Source organism: Amblyraja radiata, chromosome 37, assembly GCF_010909765.2.
Source record: "Amblyraja radiata isolate CabotCenter1 chromosome 37, sAmbRad1.1.pri, whole genome shotgun sequence".
In the NCBI taxonomy this organism is placed as follows: domain Eukaryota; kingdom Metazoa; phylum Chordata; class Chondrichthyes; order Rajiformes; family Rajidae; genus Amblyraja; species Amblyraja radiata.
Window position 1 is genome coordinate 1,607,103 of NC_045992.1, and position 25,577 is coordinate 1,632,679.

At 49.0% G+C, this 25,577-nt stretch overlaps 1 protein-coding gene across 1 annotated transcript in view; it reads right to left on the bottom strand.

Moving 5' to 3' along the window:
* Positions 1-21,652, bottom strand: part of ndst2 (N-deacetylase and N-sulfotransferase 2) — a 79,003-nt gene extending 57,351 nt beyond the window's left edge. The window contains exon 1 of the mRNA XM_033012542.1: positions 21,458-21,652. The gene's annotated coding sequence lies outside the window, so the exon portion shown is untranslated. The remainder of the gene's footprint in view (positions 1-21,457) is intronic.
* Between the last annotated feature and the right edge of the window lie 3,925 nt (positions 21,653-25,577).

Consider the following 25,577-nt stretch of genomic DNA (forward strand, 5'->3'; position numbering starts at 1 on the left):
TACAGACTCGACCTTCAGTTGCCCACAGTGAAGCAGAATGAAGGCAGAGCACTTGTTTGCCCAAGGACCAGGGACCTGCCTTAATAACCCAGAACTTCTCATCCGTTAGGAAAAGATTAACTTCCCTGAAAATAAACAGATGAAAAGTCAAACTAATGTGTTTAAATGATGTACTAATGTTTAAATAACAAACGGAAGGAACACCAACTTGGGCGGCACAGAGGTACAGTTGCTGCCTCACAGCGCCAAAGGCCCGGGTTCGATCCTGACTACGGGTGTTGCCTGTACGGAGTTTGTACGTTCTCCCCGTGACCACGTGCGTTTGCTCCCCTTTCCTCCCGCACTCCAAAGACGTGCAGGTTTGTAGGTCACTTGGCTTGGTAAAAATGTAAATTGTCCCTAATGTGTGTAGGATAGTGTTTGTGTGTGGGATCGGTGCGGACTCGTTGAGCCGAAGGGCCGTTTCAACGCTGTATTTCTAAACTAAGCTAAAAGGAAGGCTGAAAGACACGTCTTTCTCTCTCTTCCTTCCTGGCTACAGAATCCCTCAAAGAGCTACGCAAATATGCATCATCTGTGGAGGGAATGTATAGGTGACAATTTGCATTGGGACTGCTCAAGTATCCCGACCCGAAACGTTGCCATGCATTCCCTCCACAGATACTGCCTGGCCCGCTGAGATCCTCCAGCACTTTGTTTTTTGCTGAAGATTCCAGCATCTGCAGTTCCTTGTGTCTCTACGTCTGAAATGTTGTCTCTACAACAATGGAGAAGGTGCAGCAGCCATTTGGAAGACAGCAAGGTCACACAAACCACAAAAGCAACGATCAACCAGTTACTCTGGTTTTCTTATTGAGGTTTGGGTTAGAGATTATTAGGTAAGATTTCATCAGATGATTTGAGATACACCGCCCTCAGGAACATCAGAGGCAACATAGACACCAGGGAAGGCTGAAGATCGCAGAGGACACCACAACGCTGATGAATCAAGGTTAACTTGGAAATATTCACTTACAGTAGATAAACTTAAAATATACAAGAAAGACACCAAGTACTCGAGTAACCAGCGAGTCAGGCAGCGTCTCTGGAGGATGAGGATTGATGATGTTTCGGGTCGAAACCCTCCAACTTTTCAACGTCATCTGTCCATGTTCTCCACAGATGCTGCCTGACCCGCTGAGTTACTCCAGCACTCTGTGAAACGTCACCTATCCATGTTCTCCACAGATGCTGCCTGACCCGCTGAGTTACTCCAGCACTCTGTGAAACGTCACCTATCCATGTTCTCCACAGATGCTGCCTGACCCGCTGAGTTACTCCAGCACTCTGTGAAACGTCACCTATCCATGTTCTCCACAGATGCTGCCTGACCCGCTGAGTTACTCCAGCACTCTGTGAAACGTCACCTATCCATGTTCTCCACAGATGCTGCCTGACCCGCTGAGTTACTCCAGCACTCTGTGAAACGTCACCTATCCATGTTCTCCACAGATGCTGCCTGACCCGCTGAGTTACTCCAGCACTCTGTGAAACGTCACCTATCCATGTTCTCCACAGATGCTGCCTGACCCGCTGAGTTACTCCAGCACTCTGTGAAACGTCACCTATCCATGTTCTCCACAGATGCTGCCTGACCCGCTGAGTTACTCCAGCACTCTGTGAAACGTCACCTATCCATGTTCTCCACAGATGCTGCCTGACCCGCTGAGTTACTCCAGCACTCTGTGAAACGTCACCTATCCATGTTCTCCACAGATGCTGCCTGACCCGCTGAGTTACTCCAGCACTCTGTGAAACGTCACCTATCCATGTTCTCCACAGATGCTGCCTGACCCGCTGAGTTACTCCAGCACTCTGTGAAACGTCACCTATCCATGTTCTCCACAGATGCTGCCTGACCCGCTGAGTTACTCCAGCACTCTGTGAAATGTCACCTATCCATGTTCTCCACAGATGCTGCCTGACCCGCTGAGTTACTCCAGCACTCTGTGAAACGTCACCTATCCATGTTCTCCACAGATGCTGCCTGACCCGCTGAGTTACTCCAGCACTCTGTGAAACGTATCCTATCCATGTTCTCCACAGATGCTGCCTGACCCGCTGAGTTATGGTGCAGCAGCATCTGTGGAGCTAAGGAAATAGGCAACGTTTCGGGCCGAAACCCTTCTGGAAATAGGCAACGTTTTGGGCCGAAACCCTTCCGGGTTTCGGCCCGAAACGTTGCCTATTTCCTTAGCTCCATAGATGCTGCTGCACCCGCTGAGTTACTCCAGCACTTTTTGCCCTTCCCCCCCCCCCCCATAAACCAGCATTGGCAGTTCTTGGAAGTGTCTGACTACATATATACGCGGCAGCTCAAAATGAAAGTATATTTCCGTGTCAGTTTGCCCCCTCAGATTTTCTCCCCTCCTCCTCCTCCTCCACTCTGCCCTCAGCCAAATTAGTGATGACAGGGGCACAGATGGAGGGTCGGTGGTGCAAATCCCTCTGGGTTTGGTTACAGAGAGAGTGTTGCCTCAGGATGTTGCCACATTCATGCATCAGAGGTGTAATTATGGGCTTTAGGTTTTTTTTTGTCAGGCTAGAGTTTGGAAGTAATTAGTTTGCCGAGTGGTTTCTCTGTCGCTTCTAGAGAATGTCGAGGTTCAGCAACGGGCATCCGTTAACCATTGTGCATCAACACAAAGGGGACTTTCCAGCACTGAGTCACGGCCCACAGAAACAGGCCCATCCACCCACTTAGTTCATGCTGAACAATTTCATTCTCCATACGTTTCCATCAGTCTCCTACCTCTAGGCTCAACGCAATTTGTAGCAGACAACTTAAACATAGAAACATAGACAATAGGTGCAGGAGTAGGCCATTCAGCCCTTCGAGCCTGCACCGCCATTCAATATAATCATGGCTGATCATCCAACTCAGTATCCTGTACCTGCCTTCTCTCCATACCCCCTGATCCCTTTAGCCACAAGGGTCACATCTAACTCCCTCTTAAATATAGCCTATGAACTGGCCTCAACTACCTTCTGTGCCAGAGAATTCCACAGATTCACCACTCTCTGTGTGTGAAAAATGTTTTTCTCATCTCGGTCTTAAAGGATTACCCTCTTATCCTTAAACTGTGTGGCCCCTTGTTCTGGACTTCCCCAACATCGGGAACAATCTTCCTGCATCTAGCCTGTCCAACCCCTTAAGAATTTTGTAAGTTTCTATAAGATCCCCCCTCAATCTTCTAAATTCTAGCGAGTACAAGCCGAGTCTATCCAGTCTTTCTTCATATGAAAGTCCTGACATCCCAACCTCTCAACCTCTCAACCTGCACATCTTTGGGTCGTGGGAGTCGACCAGAGGAGTTCCTAAGTTGTAGCAGCAGAATTAGGCCATTCGGCCCATCGACTGAAAGGTTTGGATAGAGAGGATGCGGAGAGGAAGTTTCCACTAGTGGGAGAGTCTGGGCCCAGAGGTCATAGCCTCAGAATTAAAAGATGCTCCTAGGAAGCAGATGAAAAATAATTTCTTTAGTCAGAGGGTGGTGAATCTGTGGAATTCTTTGCCACAGAAGGCAATAGATATTTTTATGGCAATAGATAGATTATTGATTAGTACAGGTGTCAGCGGTTATGGGGAGAAGGCAGGAGAATGGGCTTGAGGGAAAGGTCGATCAGCCATGATTGAATGGTGGAGTAGGCTTGATGGGCCGAATGGCCTAATTCTGCTCCTATCACATAAACTTATAAGTCTACTTCGACATTCAATCACACCTGATCGATCGTTCCCTCTCAAGCCCTTTTCCCCATAATCCCTGACACCAATACTAATCAAGAATAGAGTTATGAATCTATGGAATTCTCTGCCACAGAAGGCAGTGGAGGCCAATTCACTGGATGTTTTCTAGAGAGAATTAGATTTAGTTCTTAGGGCTAACGGAATCACGGGATATGGGGAGAAAGCAGGAACAGGGTACTGATTCTGGATGATCAGCCATGATCATATTGAATGGCTCGAAGGGCCGAATGGCCTACTCCTGCACCTATTTTCTATCAATCCTAATACCTATGATCAATCAAAGGTACCTAGGGGACACCCACACTGTTACCAAGGGAACATGCAAACTCCGCACAGACAGCATCCAGAGGTCAGGATCCAACCTGGGTTGCTGGAGCTATGAGGAAGAAGCTTGATCCCTTAATGAAGTTGATAAACTAGATGTAGAATGATGCTAGTGTACGGGATGATCGCTGGTCGGTGGGAACTCGGTGGGCCAAAGAGCCTGTTCCCACACTGTCTTGTTTAAGAAGGAACTGCAGATGCTGGAAAAATCGAAGTAGACAAAAATGCTGGAGAAACTCAGTGGGTGAGGCAGCATCTATGGAGCGATGGAATAGGTCAGACTTCAGACTGACCCTCTAAAGTCTAAAGAATTTCCATAGAGGCAACTTACATTGCTGGATCTTATCATTCACAGGAATATAACAGCAAATATCACAAGTTGTCTGTCCTGTTCGTCTAGGTGTAGATTGTAACATGTCACGGGTAGAAACATAGACAGCATCACCGTGACAAGGTGCGGGTGATTAAGATGATAATATTAGCTGTCAGAGTTGAAAGTATTCTGCTTTCCCAACTGTACACAACGCAGGCATATCAGCAAGCCCAACAAGAGAGTTAGGAACGTTAATCAGAAGCCGCTCGGCACTACACGATAAACAAAGGGCCAGCCATGCGTGTGGAATGGCGTACAACAGTGGGACAAAGGCAACAGCTGTCACAGACAAGGCGTAACATGAGCACAAACCCATCCCTTCCCACAGTCTGGCTCGCTGTCTGGGCCAGAGGAGGTGTGACAGGCAGTAAACCACCTCAACAGTAGCCAGTCCAGACCCACACTGCAACTCCTGACATCACTTCACTTTGTCACGTGTACCGAGGTACCGTGAAAAGCTTATGTTGCCAACACAGGGCAGAGAAACTGCCGCACCCTCCGCCCTTTGTGGAAAGGTTCTTCCAATCCAACACCTTACACCACAACTCCATGGGGCAGTGGCCAGCACCAATGGATAGGTGACGTTTCACAGAGTGCTGGGGTAACTCAGCGGGTCAGGCAGCATCTGTGGAGAACATGGATAGGTGACGTTTCACAGAGTGCTGGAGTAACTCAGCGGGTCAGGCAGCATCTGTGGAGAACATGGATAGGTGACGTTTCACAGAGTGCTGGAGTAACTCAGCGGGTCAGGCAGCATCTGTGGAGAACATGGATAGGTGACGTTTCACAGAGTGCTGGAGTAACTCAGCGGGTCAGGCAGCATCTGTGGAGAACATGGATAGGTGACATTTCACAGAGTGCTGAAGTAACTCAGCGGGTCAGGCAGCATCTGTGGAGAACATGGATAGGTGACGTTTCACAGAGTGCTGGAGTAACTCAGCGGGTCAGGCAGCATCTGTGGAGAACATGGATAGGTGACGTTTCACAGAGTGCTGGAGTAACTCAGCGGGTCAGGCAGCATCTGTGGAGAACATGGATAGGCGATAGTTTCGGTCAAGATATTTCTTCAGAGAAGAAATCTAGATGGCCAGGTGAGAGTGTGTGTGGAGGGGAAGCCCAGTGGTGGGGGATACCTGAAGTTGGAGAACAACTTTCACACCATTTGTTCGTGGAATATGAGACATAGTTCTTCCAATTTGCATTTGGCCTCTCCACATAATGGAGGGGGCTGGGGAAAGAGTGTGAAGGAGAGTTGCAACTGGATGCATGTGGTGAATCTCTACCTCATTCGAATATACCTGCATCTCCTACAACCTGGTCCACGACATTCAGTGGCCACAATACATCCTCCTCTACACTGGAGCATAGACCAGGCGAATGCGTCACGGGCCACCTGTACTCAAGGACAACCTCAAGCTTCCAGTAACTGCACACCACAAAGTGTTGGAGTAATCCAGCTGGCCAGGCAGCAACTCTGGAGTAATCCAGCTGGCCAGGCAGCAACTCTGGAGAACATGGACAGATGATGTTTTGGGTTGGGACCTTTCTTCAAACTTGAATATAGGCCGCACATGACCAACTGGGACTAGTTCTAGTGGGTAACTTGGTCGTCACGGATAAGTTGGGCTGAAGGGCCTGTTTCCATGCTCTATGACTCTGACCGCTCCAGGTGGACATCGATGACTGTCGTGTTGCAAACTCCTCAGCCAACTTGGATGGCCATGCCTTTACTTTGGTTAAAAACACTTTCTTTCTACGTCTGATTTCTATTCTGGCCACCTCACCTCAGCAAGAACACACTGATCACCTCAATGCAGATGAACTGACAGCCCTCCAATACCTGAAGTTGGATTGTGGAGCATTTAAATATCATTGATTTGAACCTTGGCATCCTGGGTCTATTTACTGGCATCTAAGCCTCATTAGTACAGCCGTCACATTTCAGCTCGTCTAGCTGGTAATTAATTGGCAAAACACAAAACCCGGTGGTCTCCCAGTTAAAGAGTTCCAGTGCTGTGATTGGCATTTGTAGTGTCCTGTCAGCATGCCAAGCATGTCGAGGGGACAGAAGGAGAAAAGATCCCGGAGGTCACACACTGCTGGAGGGATGCGGACATGGAAAGTAGATGGATTTGGGATTCCATGGGCCCTTCCCACACCACAACACCCTAGCTATTCCCAGCTGCAGATGTGGGACTTTGGCAGCATTTCATTAACGCTGAGGGGCGGTGGTAGAGGGGGCAGAAACATCTGAATGGAGAGGCTACGGATTGGGTGATGGAGGAATGGGTGTAGACTTTGGTGGAGAATAAACACGGCAATGGGTTAGATGGGCAGAATGGCCTGCAGATGATGCAACTCTAGATTTGGTAGAACTCTAAAACCATTAGTGTGTAGGAAGCAACTGCAGATGCTGGCTTACACCTAAAATACACACACAATGCTGGAGTAACTCAGCGGGTCAGGCAGCATCTCTGGCATTTCTATATTCGGCATTCTGTATCTTCTCCTTTGCGCTACCTATTTTACTTGAGTTTGGCCTGATTGGTCACGGTGGCGCAGTGGTAGAGTCGCTGTCTTACTGCAAAATACAGCACCAGAGGCCCGGGTTCGATCCCGACTACGGGTGCTGTCTGTACGGAGTTTGTACCTTCTCCCAGTGACCCGTGTGTTTTCTCCGAGATCTTCGGTTTCCTCCCACACTCCAAAGACGTGAAGGTTTGTAGGTTACTTTGCTTGATAAAAATGTAAAATTGTCCAAGTTGGCGATATGCAGAGCACTGCCCTGCCGACTACAACATTCAGAAGGATTGCGTTTTTGTGTTGTATTACCTGACCTGATTGGATAGCATGCAACACAAAGCTTTCACTGTAGATGGTGCGCACTGTCTGAACTGGAGAGGTCTCAACTGACTGCAAACCGGGGTCGGGCAGTCAAGGGTGACAATGCACAAACGGGGCTACATCGAGGGTACAACCCACCTGTGGCAGACCCAGACAATGCAACACCTACTGCAATGCCCATTGCTGGATAATCCATGTACTACTGCAGACCTCGCACTTCACAGCCCAATAGCACAACGATGTGTACAGCAGTGGAGAGCCACTATATAGCACAAGGATACAGAAGAAGACTGTAGCTGAAGTGAATGGGTGCGGTCTCCATTGTGATGTAACTGCACCCTTTACCTCCGCCTCCCGACGTTAATGAAACGCTCCCATTGTCCTTCCAGATGTGAAGCTGGGAATAGCTGGAGGTTTCCAATCCCATCACATTGTGATGAGGGCAGAGCCCATGCAAATAAACCTAAGCTTACACCTGCAGCATCTGCACTGGACCACTCGAGTTAGACAACTGCACACTTACTTTCCAAGAAGGATGATGCGTTACATATCCAAATAACTTGTTTTTCATCTTTGAGCATTATCATAATTTGCTCCTATGTTAGTTGACGGAGAACAAACAGAATCTTGCTTCCATTGTTACATAAACTGAGCTCAGACGGCAACTGTATAAAATAATAAGACAATCGCAGTAGACAATAGGTGCAGGAGTAGGCCATTCGGCCCTTCGAGCCAGCACCGCCATTCACTGTGATCATGGCTGATCATCCACAATCAGTAGCTAACAAAACGCCTTGGACACCTCCAGCACCTGTTTTACCCCCAAAAAGAGCCCTGTGTTGTCTCTGTATGATCCTTCCGATGCACTGGAAGGATAAGCAAGCCAACCCCAGGATCTTTTTCCAACCCAACATACAAAGGAGTTAGCACCTTACAAACTGTTCACCGAAGATAGACCCAAAATGCTGGAGTAACTCAGCGGGACAGGCAGCATCTCTGGAGAAAAGGAATGGGTGACGTTTTAGGTCAAGTCAAGTCAAGTCAAGAGAGTTTATTGTCATGTGTCCCAGATAGGACAATGAAATTATCGCTTACTGCAGCACGACAGAATATTGTAAGCATCAATACAGATCAGATTAGTGTGACCAGATACCACAGAATATACATATACACACATAAATACACAGATAAAGTGGAATAGACTCTGAAGTCTAAAGAAGGGTCTCGACCCAAAACATCACCCATTCCGTCTCTCCAGAGATGCTGCCTGTCCAGCTGAGTTACTCCAGCATTTTGTGTCTATCTTCGGTTTAAACCAGCATCTGAAGTTCCTTCCTAAGCTATTCACCGACCTGGCCCATCAGCGATAAAGTCAATCATCGGACCCACCACCCAACATCCGACAACGGAGAGATCATGTCAGAAATAGGAAGAGAAAAAGTTTTCAAATTTATCTCGGAGGCTTAAAAATCACGGTCCCGAAATGGAGATGCAAGCGGTAACAGAAATGTAAATCTTTTTCTTTAAACCGCCCATTGCCAAAGAACATGACAAATGTATTTTCAACCCCAACAGCTCTTTTCAAATGTTAAGCGAGAGATGTGGGAACGCAGTCATGAATATATCAGGTCTAGTGTGAAACTCACATGGAAAACTGACACCTATGAATTATCTTTAACACAAAGGGTCCACCCGTCCAGTAAGCAGCTAATGGATTATACCAGACTTGTTCGCTGAGTACTGAGCGGAGGAGAATAGAACACTCGTGACTTTTTTTCTCCCCCCCCCCCCACTCCTGGTCGAGGATTCGACAACTACGGAATTGGTAAAGTACGTACAACACCACACGATAAACAAACCAGGGAGCAGAAAGGAAATAGAGTGGGTGATGGGAGGAAACAGAGACTGCTTGGCAAATGCCAATTAGAGGGCTGATTGTTTCCACGCTGGTGAACAGGAGAAACTTTTGACAAGGTGGATCATTTTATGGTGTTCAGGCAGTACTTGCAAGCTGGGAGAGAATATTGCAGTAATTAGGAGACCCAAAATCGTTTTGTTTCATTTAATAATAATAATAATGGATGGGATTTATATAGCGCCTTTCTAATACTCAAGGCACTTTACATCGCATTATTCATTCACTCCTCAGTCACACTCGGTGGTGGTAAGCTACTTCTGTAGCCACAGCTGCCCTGGAGCAGACTGACGGAAGCATGGCTGCCAATCTGCGCCTACGGCCCCTCCGACCACCACCAATCACTCACACACATTCACACACAGGCAAAGGTGGGTGAAGTGTCTTGCCCAAGGACACAACGACAGTATGCACTCCAAGCGGGATTCGAACCGGCCACCGATCACCTCACGCGAACACTATTCTACAAACACTATGGACAATTTTACATTTACACCAAGGCAATTAACCTGTACGTCTTTGGCGTGTGGGAGGAAACCGAAGATCTCGGAGGAAACCCACGCTGGTCACAGGGAGAACGTGCAAACTCCGTACAGACAGCACCCGTAGTCAGGATGGGACCCGGGACTCTGGTGCAGTAAGGTAGACAACTCTACCAGCTGTGCAACCGTGACAACCTCTTTTGTGTAAAATAATTGTTTAGCTTTGCAAAGGCACATGTGCAGCCAGGACATCTAGAGGAGGAGGAACAATTGCATTGAACGTTCCCAAACACAGCCCGAGCAGCAAGGTCATGTTCATGATTCCTGGGATGTCAGGACTTTCATATGAAGAAAGACTGGAGAGACTCGGCTTGTACTCGCTAGAATTTAGGAGATTGAGAGGGGATCTTATAGAAACTTACAAAATTCTTATGGGGTTGGACAGGCTAGATGCAGGAAGATTGTTCCCGATGTTGGAGAAGTCCAGGACAAGGGGTCACAGCTTAAGGATAAGGGGGAAATCCTTTAGGACCGAGATGAGAAGAAACATTTTTCACACAGAGAGTGGTGAATCTCTGGAACTCTCTGCCACAGAGGGTAGTTGAGGCCAGTTCATTGGCTATATTTAAGAGGGAGTTAGATGTGGCCCTTGTGGCTAAAGGGATCAGGGGGTATGGAGAGAAGGCAGGTACGGGATACTGAGTTGGATGATCAGCCATGATCATATTGAATGGCGGTGCAGGCTCGAAGGGCCGAATGGCCTACTCCTGCACCTATTTTCTATGTATCTATGTATCTATGTGATAGGAGAAAAATTAGACCATTTGGCCCATCCAGTCTACTCCGCCATTCAATCATGGCTGATCTATCTCTCCCTCGCAACCCCATTCTCCTGCCTTCTCCCCATAACCCCTGACACCTGTACTAATCAAGAATCTATCTATCTCTGCCTTAAAAATATCAATTGACTTGGCCTCCACAGCCTTCTGTGGCAATGAATTCCACAGATTCACCACCCTCTGACTAAAGAAATTCTTCTTCGTCTCCTTCCAAAAGGAAGTCCATTAATTCTGAGGCTGTGGCCTCTGGTCCTAGACTATCCCACTAGTGGAAACATCCTCTCCGCATCCACTCTATCCAAGCCTTTCACAATTCGCACGGTGTAAACAGCATCCACCTGGGGTCGATCATTGTACAGAGAACAGCTGCTGGGTGCCCAAGGGGATTTAACGACAGAAACTGTGCCAGACTATCTTCCGCAACATGTTAATGACTGTGATCGGCAAAGCTTTTGTACCGCCAGCTCTGATCTGATGAATGCAGTCAGGAAGCTGGTTGCCGGAGGAATTAGGTGCCTGAAGTAACGGCTGAGTCACTTCATGGTTTTGGGCCAAAGGCACATCCACTTCATCGAGCTTCGTCATCGAGTCATAGAGACATCCAGGCCCTTCGGCCCAACTTGTCCATGCCAACCAATAATCAGTGTGAAGAAGGGGCTTGACGTGAACCGTCGCCCTTTCATTCTCTCCAGAGATGCTGCCTGTCCCGCTGAGTTACTCCAGCATGTCTACCTCTAATATCCAAGGGACACTTGGCCGGGTACATGGACAATGGGACAATGGGTCGAGCCCAGGCGTGCTGTGGAACAAAATGGAGCTCCGACACAGATCAACCATGGTCTAACTGCCAGACGATATTCGCTGGTGGGGCAGGAGACCTCCTCCTGATTCTACCTTCTTTACTTTGAGGAAGGAATTGGTTGCAGCACAAGACGCTGAGAAATCTCCAGGACAAGGTCTAGGAACGGCTGGGAGAGTAATATTCTCAAACGTCCCTGTGTAATCCAAGGTTCTGAACTCTGCAGTGGAGCCGAGCAGAGGGACTAAGTTGGCCAGCGAGCTACATTGTAATATAGGACTGGGCAGTAGGCCATGCCAGGCAAGAGGACCTACCCATGTTTCCATATCTGATCCATCAACAGGAGATGACACCAAGGTCCCCTGCCTTATGGTAGCAGGGTGAAGGGGAAAAGCAGAGGGCATGGACAAATCTCTTTGAAGGTAAATCATGGATGTGTCAGCAGGCATTCATTGCCACGTAACACCATTAGCGCACATGCCCCCCTCTAAATACAGCACGTGCCAACTCCCCCCTCCTCCCTCCCATCCACCTCGCAAAATAAACATCCCTGTGTTCAATGTATGCATTATTGTGAAACATAGACAAAAGGTGCAGGAAGGCCATTCGGCCCTTCGAGTTAGCACCGCCATTCAATATGATCATAGCTGATCACCCAAAATCAGTACCCTATTTTTGCTTTCTCCCCATATCCCTAGATTCCCAAATGGCCCAGACCCACGGTACGAGTTCATTCCAAGAGCTCTCCCGAGTTTTAAAATAATCAAACTCATGGTAAGCACGGAGAATGAACGTAGCGGGTACGTCGGAGCTCGGGGACGTCTCTTAGCGGCTCATAACGCTAACGGCAGGTACTCGGGAAGACTCGCTAACGGCAGGTAAGCTCTGGAAGACTCGTGAAGATTTTTCAACATGTTGAAAAATGTCCATGAGAGCCCCGAGTACCGACGAGTGGCCATTACCGTAAATCTCCGCGTTCGAATCAGGGCAAACTCGGGAGAGCTCTTGGAATGAACTCGTACAGTGGGACAGGGCCATTAGTCCCAAGAGCTCTATCTAAATCTCTCTTCAATACGCCTGAACTGAAAACTTGTAAATCAGACTTCTGAACAGTCCTCACATAAGCTTGGAGATAGTCCCGATGTTCCAACTTACCTCCTTGTGGACAATGGATCTTTTTCTCTAGAACCGTTGGCACTCCAGCGCTTAGGAACTATATCCTGCACTCTGTTTTCCCTCTCTTGCTCTGCCTAATGTATGTGTCTGGCGGGGTTGTACTCATGGATGGCATTATCGGATTCTCACTGTAGTTTAATACCCGCGACAATAATGAACCCTAACCTGTACAAGAACACAATTTATGGCATTTCATGCACGTTGTAGAAACACTGGGTCAGAATTAGTTTTAGTTTTAGTTTAGAGACACAGCGCGGAAACAGGCCCTTCGGCCCACTGAGTCCATGCCCACCCCCGTACACCAATCCTACCACACACACACACACTAGAGACAATTTTTACACATACACCAAGCCAATTAACCTATAAACCTGTATGTCTTTGGAGTGTGGAAGGAAACCAAAGATCTCGGAGAAAACCCACGCAGGTCACGGGGAGAACGTGCAAACTCCGTACAGACAGCACCCGTAGTCAGGATCGAACCCATGTCTCTGACGCTGTGAGGCAGCAACTCCACCGTGCCGCGCATACATTCACTAACACAAATGCCCGACTGATCCTGAACCAGCTGATAACTGAACTGACTTCAAATCCGATCCTAATCTGATCACCACACTGGCTGTTCACGGGCGCACACAAGAGACACCTTTATCTGACGTGCCTAGTGCGATTTCAAATACAGGATAACTGCATTCAGCAGAGCTGCATTCTATTACAGCTGAGAATACATCTGTAATGAAAACCTCTGCTTCTCACCGCCGTGAAATCCATGTTTATGCAACGTACAAGGAGATAACCATCAGAATTACATTGTCATGAGAGCGTCACACTTGCCGATAACATTCTGCTCGTTGACTGACAAACACTGTGTATCTCTCGCCTTGCTCCTGCTGTGTTTCCCACTCAGCTTCAGTCAAGTACGAGCATGGAAACAGGGCAGCTGCAGCAGCAGGGGCTGTACAATGGCCCCTCTTGAATACAGACCGCTCTGTGCATACTGTACTGACCAGGGCGCTTGTCATGTCCAGAATAGCACTTGGCAAGTGAGGAAAGGTCAAAAGATGAAGCATTTGGACGGGGAAATTATAGAAACATAGACAATAGGTGCAGGAGTAGGCCAGTCGGCCCTTCGAGCCAACACCGCCATTCAATATGATCATCCAAAATCAGTACCCCGTTCCTGCTTTCTCCCCATCTCACTAGATTCCTTTAGCCCCAAGAGCTCGATCTAACTCTCTCTTGAAAACATCCAGTGAATTGGCCTCCACTGCCTTCTGTGGCAGAGAATTCCACAGATTCACAACCCTCTGGGTGAAGAGGTTTTTCCTCATCTCAGTCCCAAATGGCCTACTCCTTATTCTTAAATTGTGACCCCTGGTTCTGGGCTCCCCCAACATCAGGAATATTTTTCCTGCATTCAGCCTGTCCAATCCATTAACAATTTTACATTTTGCTATAAGGACCCCTCTCATCCTTCTAAATTCCAGTGAATACAAGCCCAGTCGACCCATTCTTTATTCTTATGTCAGTCCCGTCATCCCGGGAATTAACCTGGTGAAACTACGCTGCACTCCCTCAATAGAAAGAATGTCCTTCCTCAAATTAGTAGACCAAAACTGCACACAATATTCATTACACCTAAACTCAAATTCTCTTGTTATGAAGGCCAACATGCCATTAGCTTTCTTCACTGCTTGCTGTACCTGCATGCTTACTTTCAGTGACTGATGTACAAGGACACCCAGGTCTCATTGCACCTCCCCTTTTCCTAATCTGACACCATTCAGATAATAATCTACCTTCTTGTATCTGCTAACCAGTTGTCTATCCGTGTTAATGATGGCGGATTGCTGAGTGTATTCCCGAATGTGAAACACAGGATCAGTTGTGGAGCATCTACCTCGGAATCTTGGGATCAATCCTTGCCTACAGTGCAGGAAGGAACTGCACATGCTGGTTTACACCAAAGATAAGACACAAAATGCTGGAGTAACTCAGTGGGAGATAAGGAATGGGTGATGTTTCGGGACGAGACCCTTCTTTAGGCAGAGTCGGGAGAGAGGAAGTCTAGAGATATTGGAGGGTAAGGTGTGAAAACGACAGATCAAAGCAGATGATGATAAGGAAATGTAGAATGGTCGTTCGTTAGTTGAGAGCGCTGCATACAATCTGTAATGTTTAATCAGGGGGTCAGTGAAACTAGTCGGAGAACTGGGATGGGTGTGATAGACTCGCTGAGCTGTATGTAAACGATGTACTTCACCGCACCGGATACACATGACACTAGAGAAACCATTGAACCAGGAACTGCAGATGCTGGTTTACACCGAAGATAGACACAAAATGCTGGAGTAACTCAGCGGGTCAGGCAGCATCTGTGGAGAACATGGATAGGTGACGTTTCACAGAGTGCTGGAATAACTCAGCGGGTCAGGCAGCATCTGTGGAGAACATGGATAGGTGACGTTTCACAGAGTGCTGGAATAACTCAGCGGGTCAGGCAGCATCTGTGGAGAACATGGATAGGTGACGTTTCACAGAGTGCTGGAGTAACTCAGCGGGTCAGGCAGCATCTGTGGAGAACATGGATAGGTGACGTTTCACAGAGTGCTGGAGTAACTCAGCGGGTCAGGCAGCATCTGTGGAGAACATGGATAGGTGACGTTTCACAGAGTGCTGGAGTAACTCAGCGGGTCAGGCAGCATCTGTGGAGAACATGGATAGGAGACGTTTCAGGTGGCAACCCTCTTCAGACTGAGAGTCTGGGGAGCTGGAAACTAGAGGCATGGAGAGTTACAAAAAGCAAATGAATGAAAGGTTTGCAAAAGGTCTTGTATTGGTAATATCCATGCATAAATATTAGCCAGAACAAGCGGGAGGAGTCCTATTTCCATTTAAATAACGTCTAGTGTCATTTATCTGTCACGGTGGACAAAGCTTCTGTACAACGTCTCATGTTAAAGACAGCAACCCTAACCCTGCACACCTACCTACCTCAGTACTGACTAGACTGTTCTTCTGATATCTGAAGTGGGACTTGAACCCACAGCCCACTGACTCAAGCAGAACATAAGCCACGAAGCCACAGTTAACACTAAGTCCACAAGATGATAAACGTAGACAAAAATGCTGGAGAAACTCAGCGGGTGCAGCAGCATCTATGGAGCGAAGGAAACAGGCAACGTTTCGGCCCGAAACGTTGCCTATTTCCTTTGCTCCATAGATGCTGCTGCACCCGCTGAGTTTCTCCAGCATTTTTGTCTACCTTCGATTTTCCAGCATCTGCAGTTCCTTCTTGAACAAGATGATAAATGTGCCCTCAGAAGTGCGGGTGAATGGGATTAACAAGTCCAGCACAACACATGCACAACTCAGGAAGGGGTCATGGTCTGAAGAAGGGTCTCGACCCGAAATGTCACCTATTCCTTCTCTCCAGAAGTGCTGCCTGTCCCGCTGAGTTACTCCAGCTTTTTGAGTCTATCTAAGAGTTAATGGGAGCTTGGAATGGAACCGTGGGATTGGGAAGCAGCTCGGAACTTCGTGTGGCAGCCGCATTAATGTCGAACAATACTGTCGGATCTCCATTAATCAAAACAGGCAAACACTTAGCCACGTCAACAGGGTCCAAGCACAGCTCACTGACCTGTCAGCCGTGGGTCACTGAATGAAGCCACAAACTGGCTCCCTGACCAGCAGCGAACGGCATGAAGTATTACAAATAATCCTCACAAATACAGCACCACTCACCCAGCACCACTCACCACAGGCACAAGCTTTTGGAAGCCACTCCTGACTCGTTCCAACTTCACATGCGTGCCAAGTATCGGTTGGAGGGATCAGAGAGAAGCAGATTTACCCCCCCCCCCCCCCCCCAAGCCGAGTTCAAGTCTCCGCTGCTGCAGCAGACAAACCCACGAAGGGAAAGGAAAACATCCTCCTGCACAAGTGGAACTGCTGCTGCCCGGCTACAGGCACTGCCACATAGAAAAGCAGCAACACTACTCCTGCACAGCTGGGACCAGCTCATGAAAGGAGTGTATAAACTGACACTAACGATGCGCATTCCAACCCAGTGAAGTCATGCGCTGGATTAACGAAGGCAGGCTTTGACCCTTGGACCTAGACAACACTGCTCGCTGCTAGCAGCGCTCATTCCCAACAATGCCGGCATCCAGTAACACTGGGCCCAGCTCCATACTCTACTCTGCACGGTGTTTGATGTTCAATTCCCTTCCCCACACTTGTAGAAGATTTCTCCAGGCAGAAAAGCTTCAACAAAAAAAAAAAAGGAAATTGAAATAAATGCTCGGCCTTTGGCAGTTTTAAATGAAATACGGACAGAATTCCCACAACCTGTCAGAGTAGTACGTTTTTTCTCAGGACTGTATTTTTTCCCGTTCACTTATTTCTTGGACTGCAGCCAACTCGGGCTCCCATCAATAGTTGCGGGAGAAACAGACCCTATCAACGGGCAAGAGGCAACAGACAAGCAACTCATTTAGCCGATAAAAACAGGGGTAGCAATGCATTAACACGCGTGTGTAGGTTGCACGCATAAACATGCATACACACACATGTCCAGATTCAACTGACCAACGCACACGCCTATCTCACCAATTATCAACTCAGCACGAAACCTCCCCAACTCCTCACCCCCCCATTCTTGTTCCTCACTTCCATTCATAGGACAAATGGAACACAGAACAGGCACAACATGCTGGAGTAACTCAGCGGGACAGGCAGCAACACCGGGGAAAAGGGATAGGTGAAGTTTCGGGCCGAAGGGCCTGTTTCCATGCTGTATCTCTGAACGAAACCAAACCAAAGGGGGGGGTGGTGGGGAAAGGAGAGAATAGATGATGGGGAGCAAGTGGAAGGGCAGTGGCAGGAACTGAAGGTTAGGGGAAGGAGAGGTCTATGGTGATAGGGGATGGATAGGAGAGATGGAAGCATTTCACTGTACCTCGGTACACATGACAATAAACTAAACCAAGTGGGAACTCCATGTGTCGTCCTTAACTGTAACCACACACTTCAATTCAATACGAGAACAATCCCAGTGCACGGGCCTTGCCTTCCTCAACATAGGACACTAGCAGTGACCCGCTGACCCTCTGCCTCTGGCCCTTGGTGCCCGATCACAAGGATGCTCAGTAACCAGCGGGTCAAACCACTGCCCTGCAAGAACTGAGTGAGTGAGTTTCACTGCCTCTTTGTAGCTCCAGTAGCACCCCCCACCCCCCCCCCCCTGTAACCAACCATTAACCCTTCACCTCATATTCCGCTTGGGCAGTCTGCACCCTAGCGGCATAAACATTGAATTCTCCAATTTCCGGTAGCCCTTGTTGTCTCCTCCCCTTCTCAGCTCTCGGGCTCCTCCTCTTTCTTTTTCCTTTTTTCTCTTCCCCCCCTCCAACCCACCTCACCCAACATCAGTCTGAAGAAGGGTTTTGGCCTGAAACATTGCCTATTTCCTTCGCTCCATAGATGCTGCCTCACCCGCTGAGTTTCTCCAGCGCTTTTGTCAACCCATAACCACTGACAGCATCAGCCTCTCAAGTCTTATTTAACTCTAATTACCCACAAAGATCTAAATCGCCTGCTCGCTGTCAGGGAAGCAAGGAAAAGTTAAACCATTAGCAATGCATCAGCTACACTTTCCATTTCACAATCTAGGACATATCAACATTTCCCAGCCTCTGCACTTCCCAAGGGATTTGCGGTTGGCTCAGAACATGTAATGAAAATATGTAATCACTTTGTTTAGTTTAGAGATACAGCACGGAAGAAGGCCCTTCGGCCCATTGAATCCGTGCCGACCAGCGATCACCCCCGTACACTAGCCCTATGCTACACACACTGAGGACATTTTTTACACACACACACCGAGCCCAACTAACCTACACAGCTTGTTTAAGAAGGAACTGCAGATGCTGGAAAATCGAAGGTAGACAAAAATGCTGGAGAAACTCAGCGGGTGCAGCAGCATCTATGGAGTGAAGGAAATAGGCAACGTTTCGGGTCGAGACCAGGAAAGCATCTATGGAGCGAAGGAATAGGCGACGTTTCGGGTCGAGACCCTTCCGGGTCTCGACCCGAAACGTCACCTATTCCTTCGCTCCATAGATGCTGCCTCACCCGCTGAGTTTCTGTCTACCTTCGATTTTCCAGCATCTGCAGTTCCTTCTTAAACACTCCTGTCTCTGTTGGCCCGCCCACACCTGAGTGAATAACACCCAGGACTTTGTCTTGCTTCTCATGGGAGGGAATTATTCACTATCCAACTCTTCAGCTAAAACTGTGTTCACATTTTCATCATTTGGGGCTAATCATTTGTTAACCTACACCGCTGTTGGTCTTTGGAGTGTGGGGGGGGGAGGGGGGGGACTGAAGATCTGAAGCTGCAGAAATTGTTGAACACAGCCCAGTCCATCACAGGCTCCGCTCAGCCTTCCATCCAGCCCGTGTTCACGTTGCGTTCAATCAGGAAGGCTAGAGGTGCCGCCGAGAATGCCTGCCACGCTGGCCATGGGTTAAGTCGCTCAGAGAGGACTGGGGCAGATCAGGCACGCTCGCCATGAACGGTGGGACAGGCTGGTGGGGCCGAGCGGCCTACTCCTGCTCCCATTCCCTTCAACGCAGTAACAAACTCTTCCCAAACGATGGGGCAACACGGTAGAGTTGCTGCCTCACAGCGCCAGGGACCCGGGTTCAATCCCGACTGCCGGTGCTGTCTGCACAGAGTTTGCACGTTCTCCCCGTGACCTGCGTGGGTTTTCTCCGGGTGCTCCGGTTTCCTCCCACACTCCAAAGGCGTACAGGTTTGTAGGTTAATTATCTACGGTAAATTGACCCTAGTGTGAGGGATAGTGCTAGTATATGTGGAGGGGATTGCTGATCGGCACGCACTCAGTGGGCCGAAGGGCCTGTTTCCACACTCAAAGGTCTAAAGTCCATCTTTAATAATTTGACCACAGGCCTTTACAACCAAGTTAAGAAATGTTTGAAGATCTTGAAGGATACAGGAATATGTGTAAAACATGTTGCATCTTGTGTACTGCCTTTATATAATCTGCTTTTCCTACACTCTTGTACTTTAGATCAAGATTTTTACTGCACTAGGCAAAAAAAAAATCATTTCACTGTAACTGGGTCGATGTTACGATAAACCTCCATTAAACCATGGCCTCTGTCAGACAGCAGCATCAATTGTGGAGTTTTGCTTCTATTTTACTGGAGAGACCACTACAACTCAAGTGTTTGTCTGACAGGTCTCAGTGGACAGATCCATAACTCGCAGTCATGCACCATCTGTATGTTTCATTCACCATTACACTGCAGCAAATATTCTGCATTCCAAGGCAAGAACGCCAGCTTCATAAATGTGTTAAGACACAGAGTGCTGGAGTAACTCAGCGGGTCAGCCAGCATCTGTGGAGAACATGGATAGGTGGCGTTTCACAGAGTGCTGGAGTAACTCAGTGGGTCAGGCAGCATCTGTGGAGAACATGGATAGGTGATGTTTCACAGAGTGCTGGAGTAACTCAGCGGGTCAGGCAGCATCTGTGGAGAACATGGATAGGTGACGTTTCACAGAGTGCTGGAGTAACTCAGCGGGTCAGGCAGCATCTGTGGAGAACATGGATGGGTGACGTTTCGGGTTGGGACCCTTCTTCAGTCTGACCTGAAACGTCACCTACTGTCTTCCAGAGATGCTGCCTGACCCGCTGATTTACTCCAGCACTTTGTGTCTTTCCTTGGTAGAAACCAACATCTGCGGTTCATTGTCATTACTTCCTTTACCGGAGTAGATGTTCAACAGAAGCGCGAGTAAACTTTATGTCAATTCAATTTACAATAAAACGACTTTACTTTGCAACCAGATGCACGAGTGACAACTCAATCAAAGCCAGATACCATCGCCACCTCCAGTAATACCAGGCAGGAACACATGCCCACATCTTCCATTAGAAAAGGGCCACAGGCAAACATCCACCCCACAAACTCAACATACACACAAAATGCTGGAGTAACTCAGCGGGACAGGCAGCATCTCTGGAGAGAAGTAATGGGTGATGTTTTGGGTCGAGACCCTTCTTCAGACTGAGAGTCCAGCACCTGCAGTTCCTTTCTACATCTTCCTGTCCTTCCTGGTGAAGCTGAGGGGACGGGATGGGGTGGGGTGGGTCGGGGTGGGGTGGGGTGGGTCGGGGTGGGGTGGGGCGGGACGGGGTGGGTGGGGTGGGACGGGTCGTTAGTGATGGGCTTTGGTAACAAATACTTGTAAGTGGGATCAGCGACTCCTCCCCTGACTCTCAGTCAGAAGAAGGGTCTCGACCCGAAACGTCACCCATTCCTTCTCTCCAGTGATGCTGCCTGTCCCGCTGAGTTGCTCCAGCATGTTGTTCATAAACGATAGGAGCAGAATTAGGCCATTCGGCCCATCGAGTCTTCCTGCAACCCCGACAAAATGTACAGCATCCTGAAGTTGCTACCTAAATGCAAGTGTTCCTGTGTCAGCCGCACACTCCCACCACAAGCTCAGGCTCCATTCAAAGCAGCTGGGTGCTGGTTTAAAGAGGAACAAAATGTAACCCCTTCTCTCCTGTCATCAATGCAGTCAAACATTTTCAGCCATAAATCTGTGTCTCCCCCCCACCCCACCCACCGAAGTCGCATCAGCAATGCTTTTGTCAGATCTCTCTCAATGCTTTTGTCAGATCTCTCTCTGGATCAGGCACAGCAGGGTTTGCAAGCTGTTTGTGCGTCTCATCTCCCCCGGGGTGTGTGTGTGGAGAGGAGTCGGCGGCAAGAGAGGGGGAGAGAGGGGGAGGGGGAGAGGAGGGAGAGGAGAAGGGGAGAGGAGAAGGGGAGAGAGGGGGAGAGGGAGGGGGAGAGGAGAGGGAGGGAGAGATCACCTGAACTCCGCAGCCACGGCTCCCTACAGCCACACGGCCACTCCACTCGCGCTGGGGGTGCGGGACACACAGACGTACAAGGCGGTCACAGAGCCCACGTTAGCCGGTAATCCCACCAATAATGCCACATCCTCGTTGACGGCAAAGCCTCGGAGTGTACAAGCTGCTACTCTCTACACGTTTCCTGTTCAAGGCTGAAAGTACATCCCTCCTGCCCGCCCCCTCCGGCAGTTAACTCTTTACCAGTGCTCTCCTGGAGCTGGTCTAAACCCCAGAGACAGAGACGGAGACGGAGAGACAGACAGAGAGCGACAGAGAGAGAGACAGAGACACGGAGACAGACAGATAGAGAGACAGACAGAGGCAGAGAGAGACAGAGAGAGACAGACAGACAGAGAGCGACAGAGAGAGAGAGACAGAGGCAGAGAGAGAGACAGAGAGAGACAGAGAGAGAGACAGAGACAGAGAGAGACAGAGACAGAGGCAGAGAGACAGACAGAGGCACAGAGACAGACAGAGAGAGACACAGACAGAGAGAGATAGACAGACACAGACAGAGAGACAGACAGAGAGAGAGAGAGCAGTTTGTTCTACATATCCACCACACTCCCATTTAAATCTTCCCCCTCTCATTTTAAACCTAAGCCCTCTTGTTTTAGACTGCTCTACTCTTGGATAAAGGCTGTGACAATATCTTCATAAGTTCTAGGAGCAGAATTAGGGCCATTCGGCCCATCGAGTCTACTCCACCATTCAATCATGGCTGATCTATCTCTCCCTCAACCCCATTCTCCTGCCTTCTCCCCATAACCCCTGACACATGCACTAATCAAGAATCGATCAACCTCTGCCTTAAAAATATCCAATGACTTGGCCTCACAGCCGTCTGTGGCAAAGAATTCCACAGATTCACCACACTCCGAACTAAATAAATTCCTCCTCATCTCCTTCCTAAAGGTAGGTTTTATTTTGAAGCTATATCCTCTGGTCCTAGACTCTCCCACTAGTGGAAACATCCTCTCCACATCCAGGTCTCTGCTTGTTCACCCTTTGCAGTCATTCTGAATGTGAGGCCATCATGATGTCATAAACCTCTAAAGGTCATCTTTGTGCCTCCTTTGCCCCAGGGCCAACAGTCCCATCCCACACACAACACACCATACACTTTGATCATTGCCTGAACAGAACCAAGTGTAATTCAGCCAACAAGCCCGTGCTTCCAGGAGTTTCCTTAAATGAGGAGACTGATCTTGTCCGAACATCCAAGGTAGACAAAAATGCTGGAGAAACTCAGCGGGTAAGTCGGCATCTATGGAGCGAAGGAATAGGTGACGTTTCGGGTCGAGGCCCAGAAGGGCCTGTACCCCGAAACGTCGCCTATTCCTTCGCTCCATAGATGCTTTCCGTGTCGAGGCGTTCTTCAGACTGTTGAAGGGTCTCGACACACACACACGCACACACACACATGCGCGCACACGCACACACGCGTGCGCACACACACAAATACACACGCGCGCACACACACACGATCTCACACGCACGCACACACACACGCACGCACACACACACGCTCTCGCAAGCACACACACGCTCTCACACACACGCACGCACGCAAGCACGCACACACACACAAATAAACAACCATCAAACATTATTATGCAACAGACAAATGTCCCCAAGTCTATGTCATTCAGATCGTCATGTCTATAGGTCACATGGCCATGAAACCATCCCTTTGCGCCAACTCGTTCATGATGTCCAAGATGCCCCAGCTAAGCCGGTCCCATTTGCCTGTGTTTGGCCCATATCCCTCTAAACCTTTCCTCTCCACCCAGTCCCCCTAGAACTGTTTATTCCAGTCAATGGTTGACCCAGACACGTTGATTTATTGACATCTCTGTACTGAGCACACAGCTTTGTTATTGCCCCTGGATGTAACTGTCCACACTGCCAGATAGATGCACCTTCACATGCCAGGGGGCCCTGTGTCACCAGTCCCCTTGTCCACTCCCACTATAACTTACCTCTTGACCAAGCTTCTGGTCTGGGCAACGCACGACTCGGGGCCAAATTGTAATTGAGAAAAGATCATATTAAAATCTTCACGGCATTAAAAATTCAATACAAGTAAAGCTGGCTAGACAGAACGTCCTGCTCGACTGACTCAAAATATTAGGAGATAAATATATGAGGAAGCTCGGAAAACAGCAAATGAAGGTTAAGAGTAATTTTTAATTGCTGGTCAATAGGACAAGGGACAGTACAGTACAGGAACAGGCCCTTCGGCCCACAATGTCATGATTTAAAGACCATCACTTAAATGCCTGCAAATAATTCAGATCCTTCCATTCCCTGCATATCTATGTGCCTGTTCAATAGTCCCCTAATGCCACAAATGTATCTGCAATGTGTGTCTTGTATATTTTTAGCTTTGTTTAGCTCTAGTGACACAACAAGAGTACAAGTCCTTTTGCCCACCGAGTCCACACCGACCAATGTGCGAGTGGCACGCTGGTGTAGCGGTAGAGGTGGTGCCTTACAGCGCCAGAGACACGGGTTCCAGTGTGTGGGTGGGGGTTGGGTATGTGGTGTTGGGGGTGTGGGTGGGTGGGGGGTGCAGGTGGGTGGGGGGGTGGGTGTGTGTGGGTTGAAGGGGGTATATGGGTGAGGATGTGGGTGGGGGTGGGTGCAGGTGGGTGGGGTGTGGGTGGGAAGTGTGTGTGGGTTGAAGGGGGTATATGGGTGAGGGTGTGGGGGGTGGGTGTGTGGGTGGGGTGAGGGTGGTTTTGGGGTGGGACTAGGTTGGGTATGGGGGGGTGGGTGTGTGGGATGGGTGTCTGGGTGTGGGTGGGGTTGTGGGTGTTGGTGGTGTGGGGGAGTGGGGTGGGGTGGGGTGAGGGTGGTTTTGGGGTGGGGGTAGGGTGGGTGGGAGGGGGGTGTGGGTGGGGTGTTGAGGGTGAGGGTGGGGGTGGGAGGGGGGTGTGGGTATTGGGTGTGGGGGGTGGGGGTGATGGCGGGGTGGGGTGAGGGTGGTTTTGAGGTGGGGGTAGGTTGGGTGAGGGGGTGGGTGGGAGGGGGGTGTGGGTGGGAGGGGGGTGTGGGTGGGGTGTGGGGGAGTGGGGTGGGGTGTGGGTGGGGTGTGGGGGAGGGGGGTGGGGGTAGGGTGGGTGAGGGGGTGGGTGTGGGTGGGGTGTGGGTGGGGTGTGGGTGTTGGGTGTGGGGGGTGGGGGTGATGGTGGTGGGGTCCCTGCTTCTCTCTGTCCTTCCCCTCGTGGACATACAACAATTAGCAGAGCGTGAGAAGCCAATAACAGGACATAGGTTTTATTCTGACGGCTTTTTCTTCCGTCAAGTGCAGTAAAAGCACAATTTCTTTCCTCTGTCTCTGATTTTTTTTCTTTATTCTGCGTGTTGGCTGCACGTAGCTGGAGACAAGCCCTTAATTCTTGTGCAACCTGTGTGTGTGTGTGTCGACCTTGTCCATGGCAAGAGTGCAGTTACCAGCTGCCCACATGCTCACATTGAGTTGTAAGTCCAACAATAGACGGATGGACTGCGAGAAGCAGCGATGGCCCCTGAACCTGGGCTTCCACACGGTGAAAATAAATGCTCACCACGCAAGGCAGTAACCTTCTGCGAACCGGGCTCCCGTGGAACACACGATGGCTCCTCCAGGGGAAGGGGGTAGAGGAGAAAAATCAATCGAGCATATCAGCCACCAGAGAGGAAATGATTTGCTTGCTTCCACCTGAAACATGTTCACAAGCAGAGGTGGCGAGGGGGTCAGAGAATGATGGATTTGTTCTCTCAGGGCATGTACTTTCAGCAAAGTGCTCCAAGGCATAGTACGCCAGCAGCAAGCTCCATGCAACCGGAACAGCCAGCATTGCCAAGTCTGCTTATTAAACAAAGAAGTCAGCTGGCTGTCTCTCCAAACCTCTCTTCAATTGTATACCAATTTAAATAAAGACCAAAATGTTTTTTTTAATCATGGGTTAATAATTGGAAAGAAATTGATACTTAAATTTTGGAAAAATACAACCATACCAACTGTTAAAATGTGGATTAGGAATATGATGGACATAGCACGCCTTGAAGAAATGAGACTCCGACTAATAGA